This window comes from Papaver somniferum, chromosome 5 (assembly GCF_003573695.1).
Source record: "Papaver somniferum cultivar HN1 chromosome 5, ASM357369v1, whole genome shotgun sequence".
Classification (NCBI taxonomy): Eukaryota; Viridiplantae; Streptophyta; class Magnoliopsida; order Ranunculales; family Papaveraceae; genus Papaver; species Papaver somniferum.
In genome coordinates this window covers 113,505,439-113,516,484 of record NC_039362.1, presented here as the reverse complement: position 1 = coordinate 113,516,484, position 11,046 = coordinate 113,505,439, and the positions used below count along the sequence as shown (strand labels likewise).

Genomic DNA, 11,046 nt, shown 5'->3' with positions numbered 1-11,046 from the left:
TTCCAATAATAATCTAATAAGATTGTTGTGTGTCAGTAATGTGTTTCCTGTTTGCATCCTAGTAGGCACAGAGTATTATTTGCATAATATGTGAGAAAGGCGAGGGAGATAGAAAAGATATTGACATTTTTATGAACAAATTTTGAGTCATGGCGTGTAAATTATGTTTTACGCACTTTCATATGCGACTATTCCACATGAGGCACAAGTATATGAGAGTCACGATGTATGGCAAGGCGGCTTACAGAGAGTGGTTTTAGTTACAACTTCCAAGTGGTTACATATCGATCGGCTATCTCAAGCGGACATATATTTTTACAGAGAATAGGTGCGCGTAAATGTAAGTGCTTCATGGTCTCATGAAAATGTGAGGTTTTTCGCATAGTATGCATGTTTGTGATTAGTTATCGCTCAGGTGACCAATAGACTTTGAGATCAGTGTAGATATCGACTCCTACTCTTTAGGATATGTTAAGGCGCTTCTTTAGCGCCTTACGTCTTAAAACGATGCGCTGGGTACTGTATCAATTACTTGTTTACTTTAGACCTTCATTAGCTTTTACGCTCGGCTTTCTTATGCTAGCGGAATTTTATGTTTGTCGCTTTTTATGAGATCTGGGTGAAATGACAAATACATAGCGCTGGAATTTATTTTTATGACACTGTTTCTGAATCGTGATGACGGCGATCTAAATCGATCAAATGTGCCCATGATCCTCGTTTGCTCTGGGCTCATGGAAATTAGCTAGCTAAGCTATTACATATTGTGTTTTGTCAACATGACGGTTAATCCTCTCTTTGGGTAAGTGATGAAGTTTCATTCATTTGTCGCTTTTACCCTCTCTCTTTTGAAAATCATAGGATGAATAAATGATCAGTATGAGAGTTTTATTTAAGTGTTCAAGTGGAGGGAGGATGACTGCAGTCTGCGCGCCTCCTAGAATAAGTGTTCAAGTGGAGGGCGGATGAGTGCAGCCTGCGCGCCTCCTAGAATAAGTGTTCAAGTGGAGGGCATATGAGTGCAGCCTGCGCATCTCCTAGAATAAGTGTTCAAGTGGAAGGCGAATGAGTACAGCCCGGATGAGCGCTTAACTGGTTGAATTCTCATGTTATGCAAGTATTATCTCTGGAGATTTGTCATGCGCGCCTGTTTTGTGAGTGGTGTTTACCATGAGCACTCGACTGGTTTGACTATTCGTGCAAATTGTGTAAGTATAATCTAACTGTTTATAATCGGTAGGAGCATTTGATTTTGTAACGTGTATGTCGACCACGTGGTAATTATTATTCTTTGATCACTTACTTCATTTGTTAAAGCATTATTTCATTATTATGACCCGAGTTTACTTGATTTTTTTCAGATGAAGCATCTCAATTATTTATTGAGGCTACTCCGTCTCGCATGTGATCATTTTGATAGTGAAAATTCGCTTTGACATTCCCGATTGATAGACGTCGACCGGCTTATGATGGAAGCTTACAGGAGCAGTGTACTACCTTCTCCTTTGTTTCTTGAACGACATTATTATTATTGTTGAGAGCAGCGGTTACTTACATATTTTTACCGAGCGGTGTACTACCTTCTCCTTTCTTTCTTGAGCGGCATTATTATTATTGAGAGCTTGCAGCTACTTACATATTTTTACCGCTCAAGCATATGTTGGGTCCGACTCATATTTCTACCCTTTTTTTAAGAATGAGGCAGACGGGTGCTTGGTGTTCTACTTGTGTGCACGAGTCTCTATAGTCACTTGGTTAGATAGAATTATTAGGCGCGCCTAAATAGGTGAAGTTGGCGGACGAGTGTATGGTATTTGACTTACTCGCCTCCCGTGCAAGGGCTCAAGGAAATGAAGATATATTTCTGGAGGTAAGTCCCCTCATACCTTTTATATATATATATATATATATATATATATATATATATATATATTATTATTTAAATGCGCTCGAGATGTGGTGGATAACTATGAGCATGAATTAGCACTTGCGTCTTTTGGTTCGAGTAGAACACGCACTCTGTTTTAGTTTCTTTCAGTGTGCGCCACTATGTTTTTAAGGCGCTAGTGTACAGTTCTAAATATATCCCGAGGCAATTGCAAATGTTCCGATCAGCCAAATTAACTATGCGCGTGATCAAGTAATTTGTGAAAACGTAAGCAACGCCTCGCCTCTAATATTTAGCTAAGTTGTGGGCGCTTGGTTCTAATGCTTTACTAGCAATCTCATTATACTTTGCTCATATCTTATATCTGAAATGATTTTAGAATACCTGTCGGACCCTATGCAATTAACCCTCTCTAGGTATGCATTTGTCACATTATTGTGTCATCGCTCAGGATTCGGTGCTGGCTTAACTCATAGTGCATTCGAGTTATCTATGCGAATGAGGTTATATTCTCATTTCTCATCGTTCAGCTGTACTCATGGCTTTATATCCAATTCATGGTGTATTCAAGGTCACCTTATCTCACCACTTGGCGTACTCGTGGCTTATCGGTACTCGGGGTTTTATTTCATTTGTCATGCTCGGGGCTTTATTCGTTCTAGCCATACTCAGGGCTATTGTGCATTTCATTGGTCATGCACGGAACCTAGCTAGACTCGGGGCTATTGGTGCACTTCATTGGTCATGCACAAAGCCTAGCCATACTCGGGGTTACTGGTGCACTTCATTGGTCATGTACGAAACCTAGCCAGACTCGGGGCTACCGATGCACTTCATTGGTCATGCATGGAACCTAACCAGACTCATTTCATGGGCTGTGCGCTTCATTGGTCATGCATGGAACCTAGCCAGACTCATTTCATGGGCTGTACTCGTAGCCTTTTTCATTTCTCATGGTGCATTCGAGGCCACCCTTTCTCACTGCTCAGCCGTACTCATGGCATTTCCTCCTCTCTCGGCCGTACTCATAGCCAGCAACTCATACTATTGTCACAATCCGGTTGTGAATAATTCGAGACAAGATGACATGGATGCTTACGAGATTTCAAACGCTTTATGCATACTTAGTTAATTGGTCACATGGCAGTTTACATATGCGACTAGATGACATATGCACGTTTCATGGAACTCAAAATATCAATGCGCAAATAGGCGCTATTCCAGCACTTTTGGTCTAATCTACTAAACATGCCAGATGGGTGTGTATATTCATAACGGCGAGAAACAATTTTGTACCTTAGGCATAATATAAACATGCATAGGTTTTTATCTTAATGACAAAGGTCGAGATACAGATTTCATGCTAGAAGTTCAGTTGTCATTTGAGAAAAATAGATTGTAATATAGTATGTCACACCAAATATTGGGCAAAGAAAATGGGAACTTATCTTTATATCAGGCTAGATGTGAAACAACGTCTGCTCTTGGATTTTTGGCATCGCTTAGCTTTAACCAGATCCATAGGTGTGCCTCTAGGGGCTACTATGGCCTCTAATTTTGAGGTCTACTCATTGAGTGATATGTCATTTGCAAGTTCAAAGATTAAGCTCAAAAATATAGATTACATCATGTCTTCCCATAGTTTTGCATTTACAGCCATTATAAGACAGCCATTATAAGACAGCTGTGGTTAGAAATAAAGAAGAACTGAGCTTTACGTATGATCTGTGGGATTGAAACCACTCACACACTTAGCTTAAGTGGTGGCCTTGAGGATATTCATAGCTACAGATTCTCAGCTGTAGAGTTAGGCTTTAAAGTTGCAGATAAACAATTCTGGAAACAGTCAGCTCATAGGTGACCAATTAAAGTTTAACATTGTAAGTTCATAAAATTATGTTTGAGCAGTTCAGCTCATATAGGTGTCACAGGGGCTACAGATCCTGCGTATAATAAGTTTTCAGTTAAGCTATATCACTTCAATTGCATGCTTATAGATCGACTAGGATTCATGTATAATGATGTAAACAGATTATCATGCTTTTTTAGAAGAGATATTTAAATGCTTATTCAGCTCGATTTATTTCATCCAAGTACACAACTCACTAGATTTTACATTGCTAGCATAGATAGTTATGTGAGTCGATTCAGACTTAAAGATTTCAGATCAAGTTCATGAGGTATAACATTAAATGTCACTCAGATGCAATATACAAAAAGCATATTTGTGTTATTCAAGCAAGATATACATGGCAGACACCAGTTGAGCAAATTTAATCACCTAGTTCATTATGCAGATGTTTTATCCACATGCAACAGTTGTACCTAGCTAAGCAAGCTCATGCTTTATGATTTAAACATATTTTTTCATTATAAGGATATTTAACTTTTCTCTAGCATTCAAGCATTTATTTTAATTATAAGGAAAATTCATGCTTTTACAGATCTAATATAAGTCAAGTTATAATTCAATTATGCATTTAGCTAAGGTGAGATACTTATATGGCAATAAAAGGCAGCTTAGTGCTTTCCTAGACGATTTATATCATGTTGTTTTCATTGAAACTCAAAAGTTTGCATGCATTATAAGATAAAAAGGGTTAAGGAGAAGTGTGTATTTACCGAAATGCTATAACTGCCAATAGTTATGTAACTCCGATATGCTTTCAAAATTCAGCTTAAGAAAGTAATACTTAGCTTTTTGCTGAGGTCAGGTAGCTTTTGATATCGCTGGTTATATTCTCAGGTCCTAGTTTGGACTTGTATGAATGACTTCATCTTGCCAAAGCCTGAGTTCTTATCTTTGCTGTGCTACTCTTAGATCAGTAGTTGTTCAAAGATAATTAAACATCTATTTTCCGTGAGTTAGATCAATAATCATAATAATATGTAGCAGAAACTGATTCCAGCAACTGAAAATTATAAGTAACACAACATTGTTAAGCTGTATAATTCAAAGATAAACTGATTGAACTCCGGGTATGCTCAAATGTGCTTAACTCAAACTGATACAAGCACACAATTTAAGAGGATTAACAATAATGTATCTTAGGACGCCAAGGTGAGAACATCATGAAGCAAACACGTTATGAAATGAACTTGGTGTTCCAAGGACTGTCATCAAATAGTTAATGCATAAACTGGCATAAGGTGCTTCTTAGCTTTGGTGATCAAACAAGTCATATTACAAATTTGCTAAAACATAAAGCAACATTCAAATTACGGTGCCTTTACCAAATGATGGTGAACCATAAAAGAAGAGAAAAGGAAAAGGCAAGTTAAGCATTATTATCGAGTCCGCTGATGTTGGTTTTGAGCCAACGTGAAGCTTACTAAGAGTGCAGGTAAATTGATCATTTCAATTAGGTGTCATATATCAAGCGAAACTTAAAGGTTGTAGAATGCAGAGAGCATTCAAGTAAGTTTGAGCAATAAATCAAACAGTTTCTGTTAAGCAATTGAATCATAGGTAGCGGAAGTTGCATATACAAGTAAAGATCAAGGAATACTTATCTTTGATGTGTTTGTTGTGGTTCAATTTTCTTCTACTGATGGTTATGAGGCCAAGTGTTGTTCTCTGAGAGTTCAGCTCGTATTCTTGTAGTGATTTACCAAATACCTTCACCCTTAATGGGTACTTCCATAGATGTTGTACCAACACCACTCTTTCCGGTGCCGTATGCTGCTCCCCTACAAGGGAAAACCGAAGCAGCTGCAGCTTCGAGTGATCATGCACTCGCAAATTTCTAGCTACCACTCTTCCTTGATCTCACAAGTTTCTTCTTCATCAGTTGAAATCCGATTCAAGAGGCCCTGATAATCGATTCTGAGAACACAAAACCATAATTCCTTGATTAGGTACTGAAATTCAACAGTTGATTGCCCTATTACTTCATTACATACAAGAACTGAAGCAATTCGTTTCAAACGCAAGTATAAGTGCAGGTTAGGTGAAAAAATCGAAAAGGAGTCAAATTCAAAGTAGTTTGATGGGTTTTCAAGTTCTAGATACAGTGTTTTCAAAACTCAAGTGTCATTTTGAATTTCGATGAAAGCTTGAGAAATATACCAACTCTCAATGAAGAGCAGCTCTAAAAAATTTGTGCGATTCTAAAGATTTTTCGTCAAGATGATTATCACAAATTAGATTTTAGGTTTCGAATTTGATCGTAAAATAGAAAGAAATATCGAATTTGAGTCAATGAAAACCCTAGTATATTTTTCGAAAAAGAAACAGAAATCAACCAGAACAGGTAGATTGAACTTATCTGTTCGATTGCTTTTTGTTGATGAATCTCTGATTTGGTCGTTGACGATGAATCTTTCCGGCTTTCCACCTCGAATCATGGATGGTCTCGTTTGATCAATGATAAATCTCCAAGGTTATTATTGATGAATCAGATTTGGAGCCGGTGTTGTTCCTCAGAAAGGGCGAAGAAGGAATGATCTGAGAGGAAAGGAAGAAGAAGAAGTCGCCTTGTTGAGGGTAGCGGACGACGCTGATGTAGGTTAGTAGCGCGGATGTGGTGAAGCGGCGGTGGTTAGCGCGGAGGTAGACCGGTAGAAGAGTAAAAAATGTTTTTGAGCGGATGGGGGTTTTCCAACGAGGCGATAAGTAAGCTAAGACGCGGCCAAAAGAGGCGAGAAGGAGAGAGATAAAAATATCGCAAGAATTGCGCGGATGGTGTGACTTGCTGGGCGAGAGACTAAATTTCTCCCCCTATGATCGCAATATTGATAGGGTAAAAATGGGAAGGAGAAGCAAGTCCAAGCCACAGCAAGCCCATCCCCTTAAAAGTGAATGGAGTGAGAATGAGAAGAAGAGAGAGAAAGAGATGAATTAAGTGTCCCCTCCTAAATTTCCTTTCTTTCCTTTTTATAATAATCCTTCATCTCCTCCTTATGAATAAACACTCATCTATCTTACAAAAACAAATGGTTTTTGAACCATCTGACGGCTGTACATGAGCCTTTGTAAGCCATCAGCGGCTGTCACTGCTCTCAAAACACAGGAAAGTCGAGTAGATAAATCGTGGCTGAAAATCTTTCCCTATTTTACGCCCTAATCAAACGACCATGATTCCATTTACACAAATCAACCGATTCTTGATTCATGTTCGGATCATTTTGGACCAAATGTAATCCGGTTATTTAGTTAAAAATCTATGTATCCAATAATCAGATTATATTATACTCCATATAAACCGATTCTGAAAAAGCTGCAACAAACTACTTCAAGAATCGGACTTTATAAATAAACTAAAAGTCCGATTCTGGAACAAATTTCATGAGTCCAAGTTTCCCAAAAAAACAAAACCACTTTCATTCATTAAGCTTGGTTCAAGTTTGCAAAATACAATATAAGAAAGCGACAAAATATAAGCATCCGATAGATCAAGTTTTTAACATAAGGAAAATACCCATTCCAACAAATGGAGACCCTCGAATTGATACGGCTCGATCAATTCCTCCCATCGCCTCATGTTGGCATCGTATTTTTTAAGCCACTCCTTGGTGAGCTCCGAGACCTCATTTAACTTATCTACCGGTGGTAATGGACAATCATCACGTACTCTAATGCCGATATGATGTATGTTGTTATGGTTGAATAAAACAATTCTCTGACCCTTAAGCGATTCATCCCAAATGGTGTATTTTGGTGCGTATGTATAACATGATCCCTTACCAAATAGATGAACAACGCAACTCCACGTTTCCGCCAAGAGATGACCACATACAGGCATTTGCATCCAATGCTCTCGGGTAATTGGTCCATTCCTCCTTCAGTTTCATATGTTACGAACAATAAAGATCCTCATTACTAGCACCATAATATCTGCTACTCAAATCCTATTGATTCCAACTGCCAAAAGTAGGGTTCTTTTGTACGTTACGAGAGAAAAAAAAAAGATCCCCAATAACAGCTCGGTAACAACTCATCGATTTCTTATAATCAATGCCTGAGATGTTCCATTACATAAACCTCAAACGATGTTATCTTCCCAGAGTTCTCAGTTTTTTTCTAAACCATACTCTGTCAGGATTACATGTAAGTTTGATTTTTGACGTTTTTTATTTGTTAATTTTTCTGAAATATTTCTTTGATTTAGTTGTTCAACTCGATTCTATAATTTTTGCAGATATAATTTTTGTGAAAATATTTCTTTGATTTAGTTGTTGGAGTTTTTATATAATGTTAGCAGACTTTTGTTGGTAGATATTGATAAAAGAGCCAGCATACATCTCCGGTGGTAAATATCAATAGAATTTCACTTGATTTGATTTGTTTTGGGGTGTTTTAGGATAGGGCTTGATGTTTAGATCAATAAGGTTTAAGAATTAAACCTTTCACCAAAAAGACAATGTTGATTTAATACGAGGAGATAAATGATATAATGTAGTTACCTTTTCAAATATTCAATTACCTTTTTTTTAGATTTTTTTTTTTTGTTTTGTTTTAGTAGACAATTTCCATTTTTCTAATTTGGAATGAGCTTCAAACTATATTAACAAATTGTTTGAAGGATGGATGAGCTTTAGTCTGAATAACTCTTTGCTATTCATTGTATTAATGGTGCCTTTGATCAGTTGAATCACTCTTTGGTTTTAAGGACTGCTGAGATTTAGTTGGAATCACTCTTTGTCGTTCAATGTACTAACTGCAATGGTGCCTTTGATCTGTTGAATACTCAAACTCGAGCAATTGGAAGCTTGAAAAACATATAGTAGAGATGTTGTTCAAGCTAAAAGTTAGTCTCTTCTTACACAAGATGGTATCTAAACCATATACCGGTGATAAGGTGCAAGACAATGTCTAAACCAAATACTGGTGATAATGTGATGTCTCACAATAAATTATAGATGGTCAATGTCTATGGCAAACTCATATGGTATAATCCCGGAGGTTCTCAAATTATTAGTTTCGTGTTCTTTGTTATTTTAAATTACATTCTTTCTGGAATTAATCAAACCCAATATTGTAATGGTCTGTTGCAGGTGATATTGATATGCAAGTCATCATTTTAGTGAGTACAACTTCACTCATTACTTTGTATTATCTGTATATTACGCCGAAAGTAACTTTTTGGTGAGCATTTTTTATGGCAAGTCAGTTGTGGCTTGATCCGTTTTCAGAAACGTGGTGCAGCCTTGCAGGTGAACAGTCAATCTGCAAGTATTGGTCTCCTGACTCATTCTAATTTTTGGCATCTCAAACTGTGCATATCTCACAAGTAGAGGGATGTTGTGCACCTGTGATGAAATACTTTTACTCAAAAATGTCATAGGTAACAACACTCAGCCATGCATCTATTTCCACACGCTATGTCCCATATCAGTGAAAGTAAAGCTAGGAATCCTCATCCCATGTATGCAGCTAAATGATACCAATTTGTGTCCTAATATTTTTATGGAAAATGGACCTCTATTTATTTTTTATTCAGAATTTTTTGATTGAATTTTGAATAATAGCAAGCTTGAATTTCACTTGGCAAAATGGTTATATGATATTAGGGCTTCAATCTGGGAGCGAACTATGTTGAATGCATTTGTAGAAGACGTTACGTATTTTATTCTCATTAATTTCAGACTTTATTTTCTTTCCCTTAGAAGCACAACGGCTTTACCCGCTTTGCTTGGAAGCCAGTCTCCAGAGGGATGCTTAGTTCATTATTCCAGGAAAAATTGATATTGATAAAATAGCATCTGGCATGTTGTTGCTTGCAAGGGTTTGAGATGAAGCAGCAGGAAAGTAAGAATGAGACGGAAGCTGTTGCAACATGTTTCCACCGCCCCAACCAATAAATCTTGGTCGAATGTTCTGTAAATGGGGAATGCTTTTAATGTTCATGCACCAACTGTAGGGTGATATATGCTTAATTAGTGGAGGTTATCTGACAACCACATATGTCAACAGCCGTGCAATCAATAGCATGGTACTAAACTAGAGATGAAGTCCATTTCATATAGGTTTACCTATGTTTCTTTTGTAAAGCCATCAAGTCTATGGTTTTCCTTTAAATGTTCCAGGTCCACCCAAGTATGCAGGTTGCTAATCTCTTCATTACAACGCGACTGCTACCTAAATACTCAGTTGACTCATTGAAAATGGTTGGCGCTATGTAGCCTTCCATGCGTGTCCTAAGAAGGTGACTAACATTCCGGACTATAAGTTGTGTTTATTGGAACCTGTCATCCTGTACTTTTGTGGTTCTTTCCTCAATGTCTCTGATTTGGAACTCTTATCTTTCTTTGCGTTGTGAAAAAATATGATTTCAAATCCGTCTGTCTTTACTTTGTGGTGGAAAAACGACGCTCCTTACACTTCTGTGTATTTCCCTCATTACCTTTTGTCGACATTTTTTTTTCTGTCATCTTATATCAATTCGAATTGATGGTGTGCTACTGTGCTACCAGTAGGAGAAAGCCGTTATACGTCTTCTACAATATTTTTTTGAACTGATAAAAAAATTGTGTCTTTTCTAGGATTACATACATAAAAATATTATGTCTTTTCTAGGATTACTATAATGTTGATTGGCATGGGAATATATACCATAATGATGATTGAAAGTTAATATGGTTTTTTCTCTATTAGTTTTCATGTACTGATCCACTCATAGTCTCATTCATTCTACTCTTTAAGTTGAGCGAAAAAAACTGGGATCTCTATGCATAATTTTTTTGAAATTCATTGAAGACGAGTCTTATTGAGGAATTCTTCATAGATATATTTCCATTGCGTTATGTAAACAAGATTTTGTTTTGTGGATATATAATGCAAACACTTTATGGCGATGATACTTAGTTGTATAAAGACTTGGCTGTTTTCTGGAGACTAATTACTGCCTTTTGAATTAGCATGTTCCATTTCGACAAGCAAACGTACTAGACATAACGTACTAGACATATCCGTACCACTAAAAAACAGGACCTCAACTTCCAGCATAATAGGATAACAACAGAAGTTGTTGCGGCAATTATAAACAAACATGGAACAAATCATTTGGCGGTTGTCTTACAAGAGTAGACACTTTACAAAATACTCCCTCCGTTTTTGGAAAAGTATTACTTTCATTTTTGCTGGGAGGAATGTCTCACCTATAACTCAATTTCATATGATCATTCGTCTAATTTGAAAATATTATAGGGGTAGATTG

The 11,046-nt window shown here is 37.1% G+C and overlaps 1 long non-coding RNA gene across 1 annotated transcript; it reads left to right on the top strand.

Annotated features, from left to right (window-relative positions):
* The first annotated feature begins 7,603 nt into the window (after positions 1-7,603).
* On the top strand, positions 7,604-10,235 carry LOC113282459. The gene is made up of 3 exons (XR_003326961.1): positions 7,604-8,778; positions 8,885-9,174; positions 9,497-10,235. It is a non-coding gene; the product is annotated as an uncharacterized LOC113282459 (long non-coding RNA).
* The last annotated feature ends 811 nt before the right edge of the window (positions 10,236-11,046 follow it).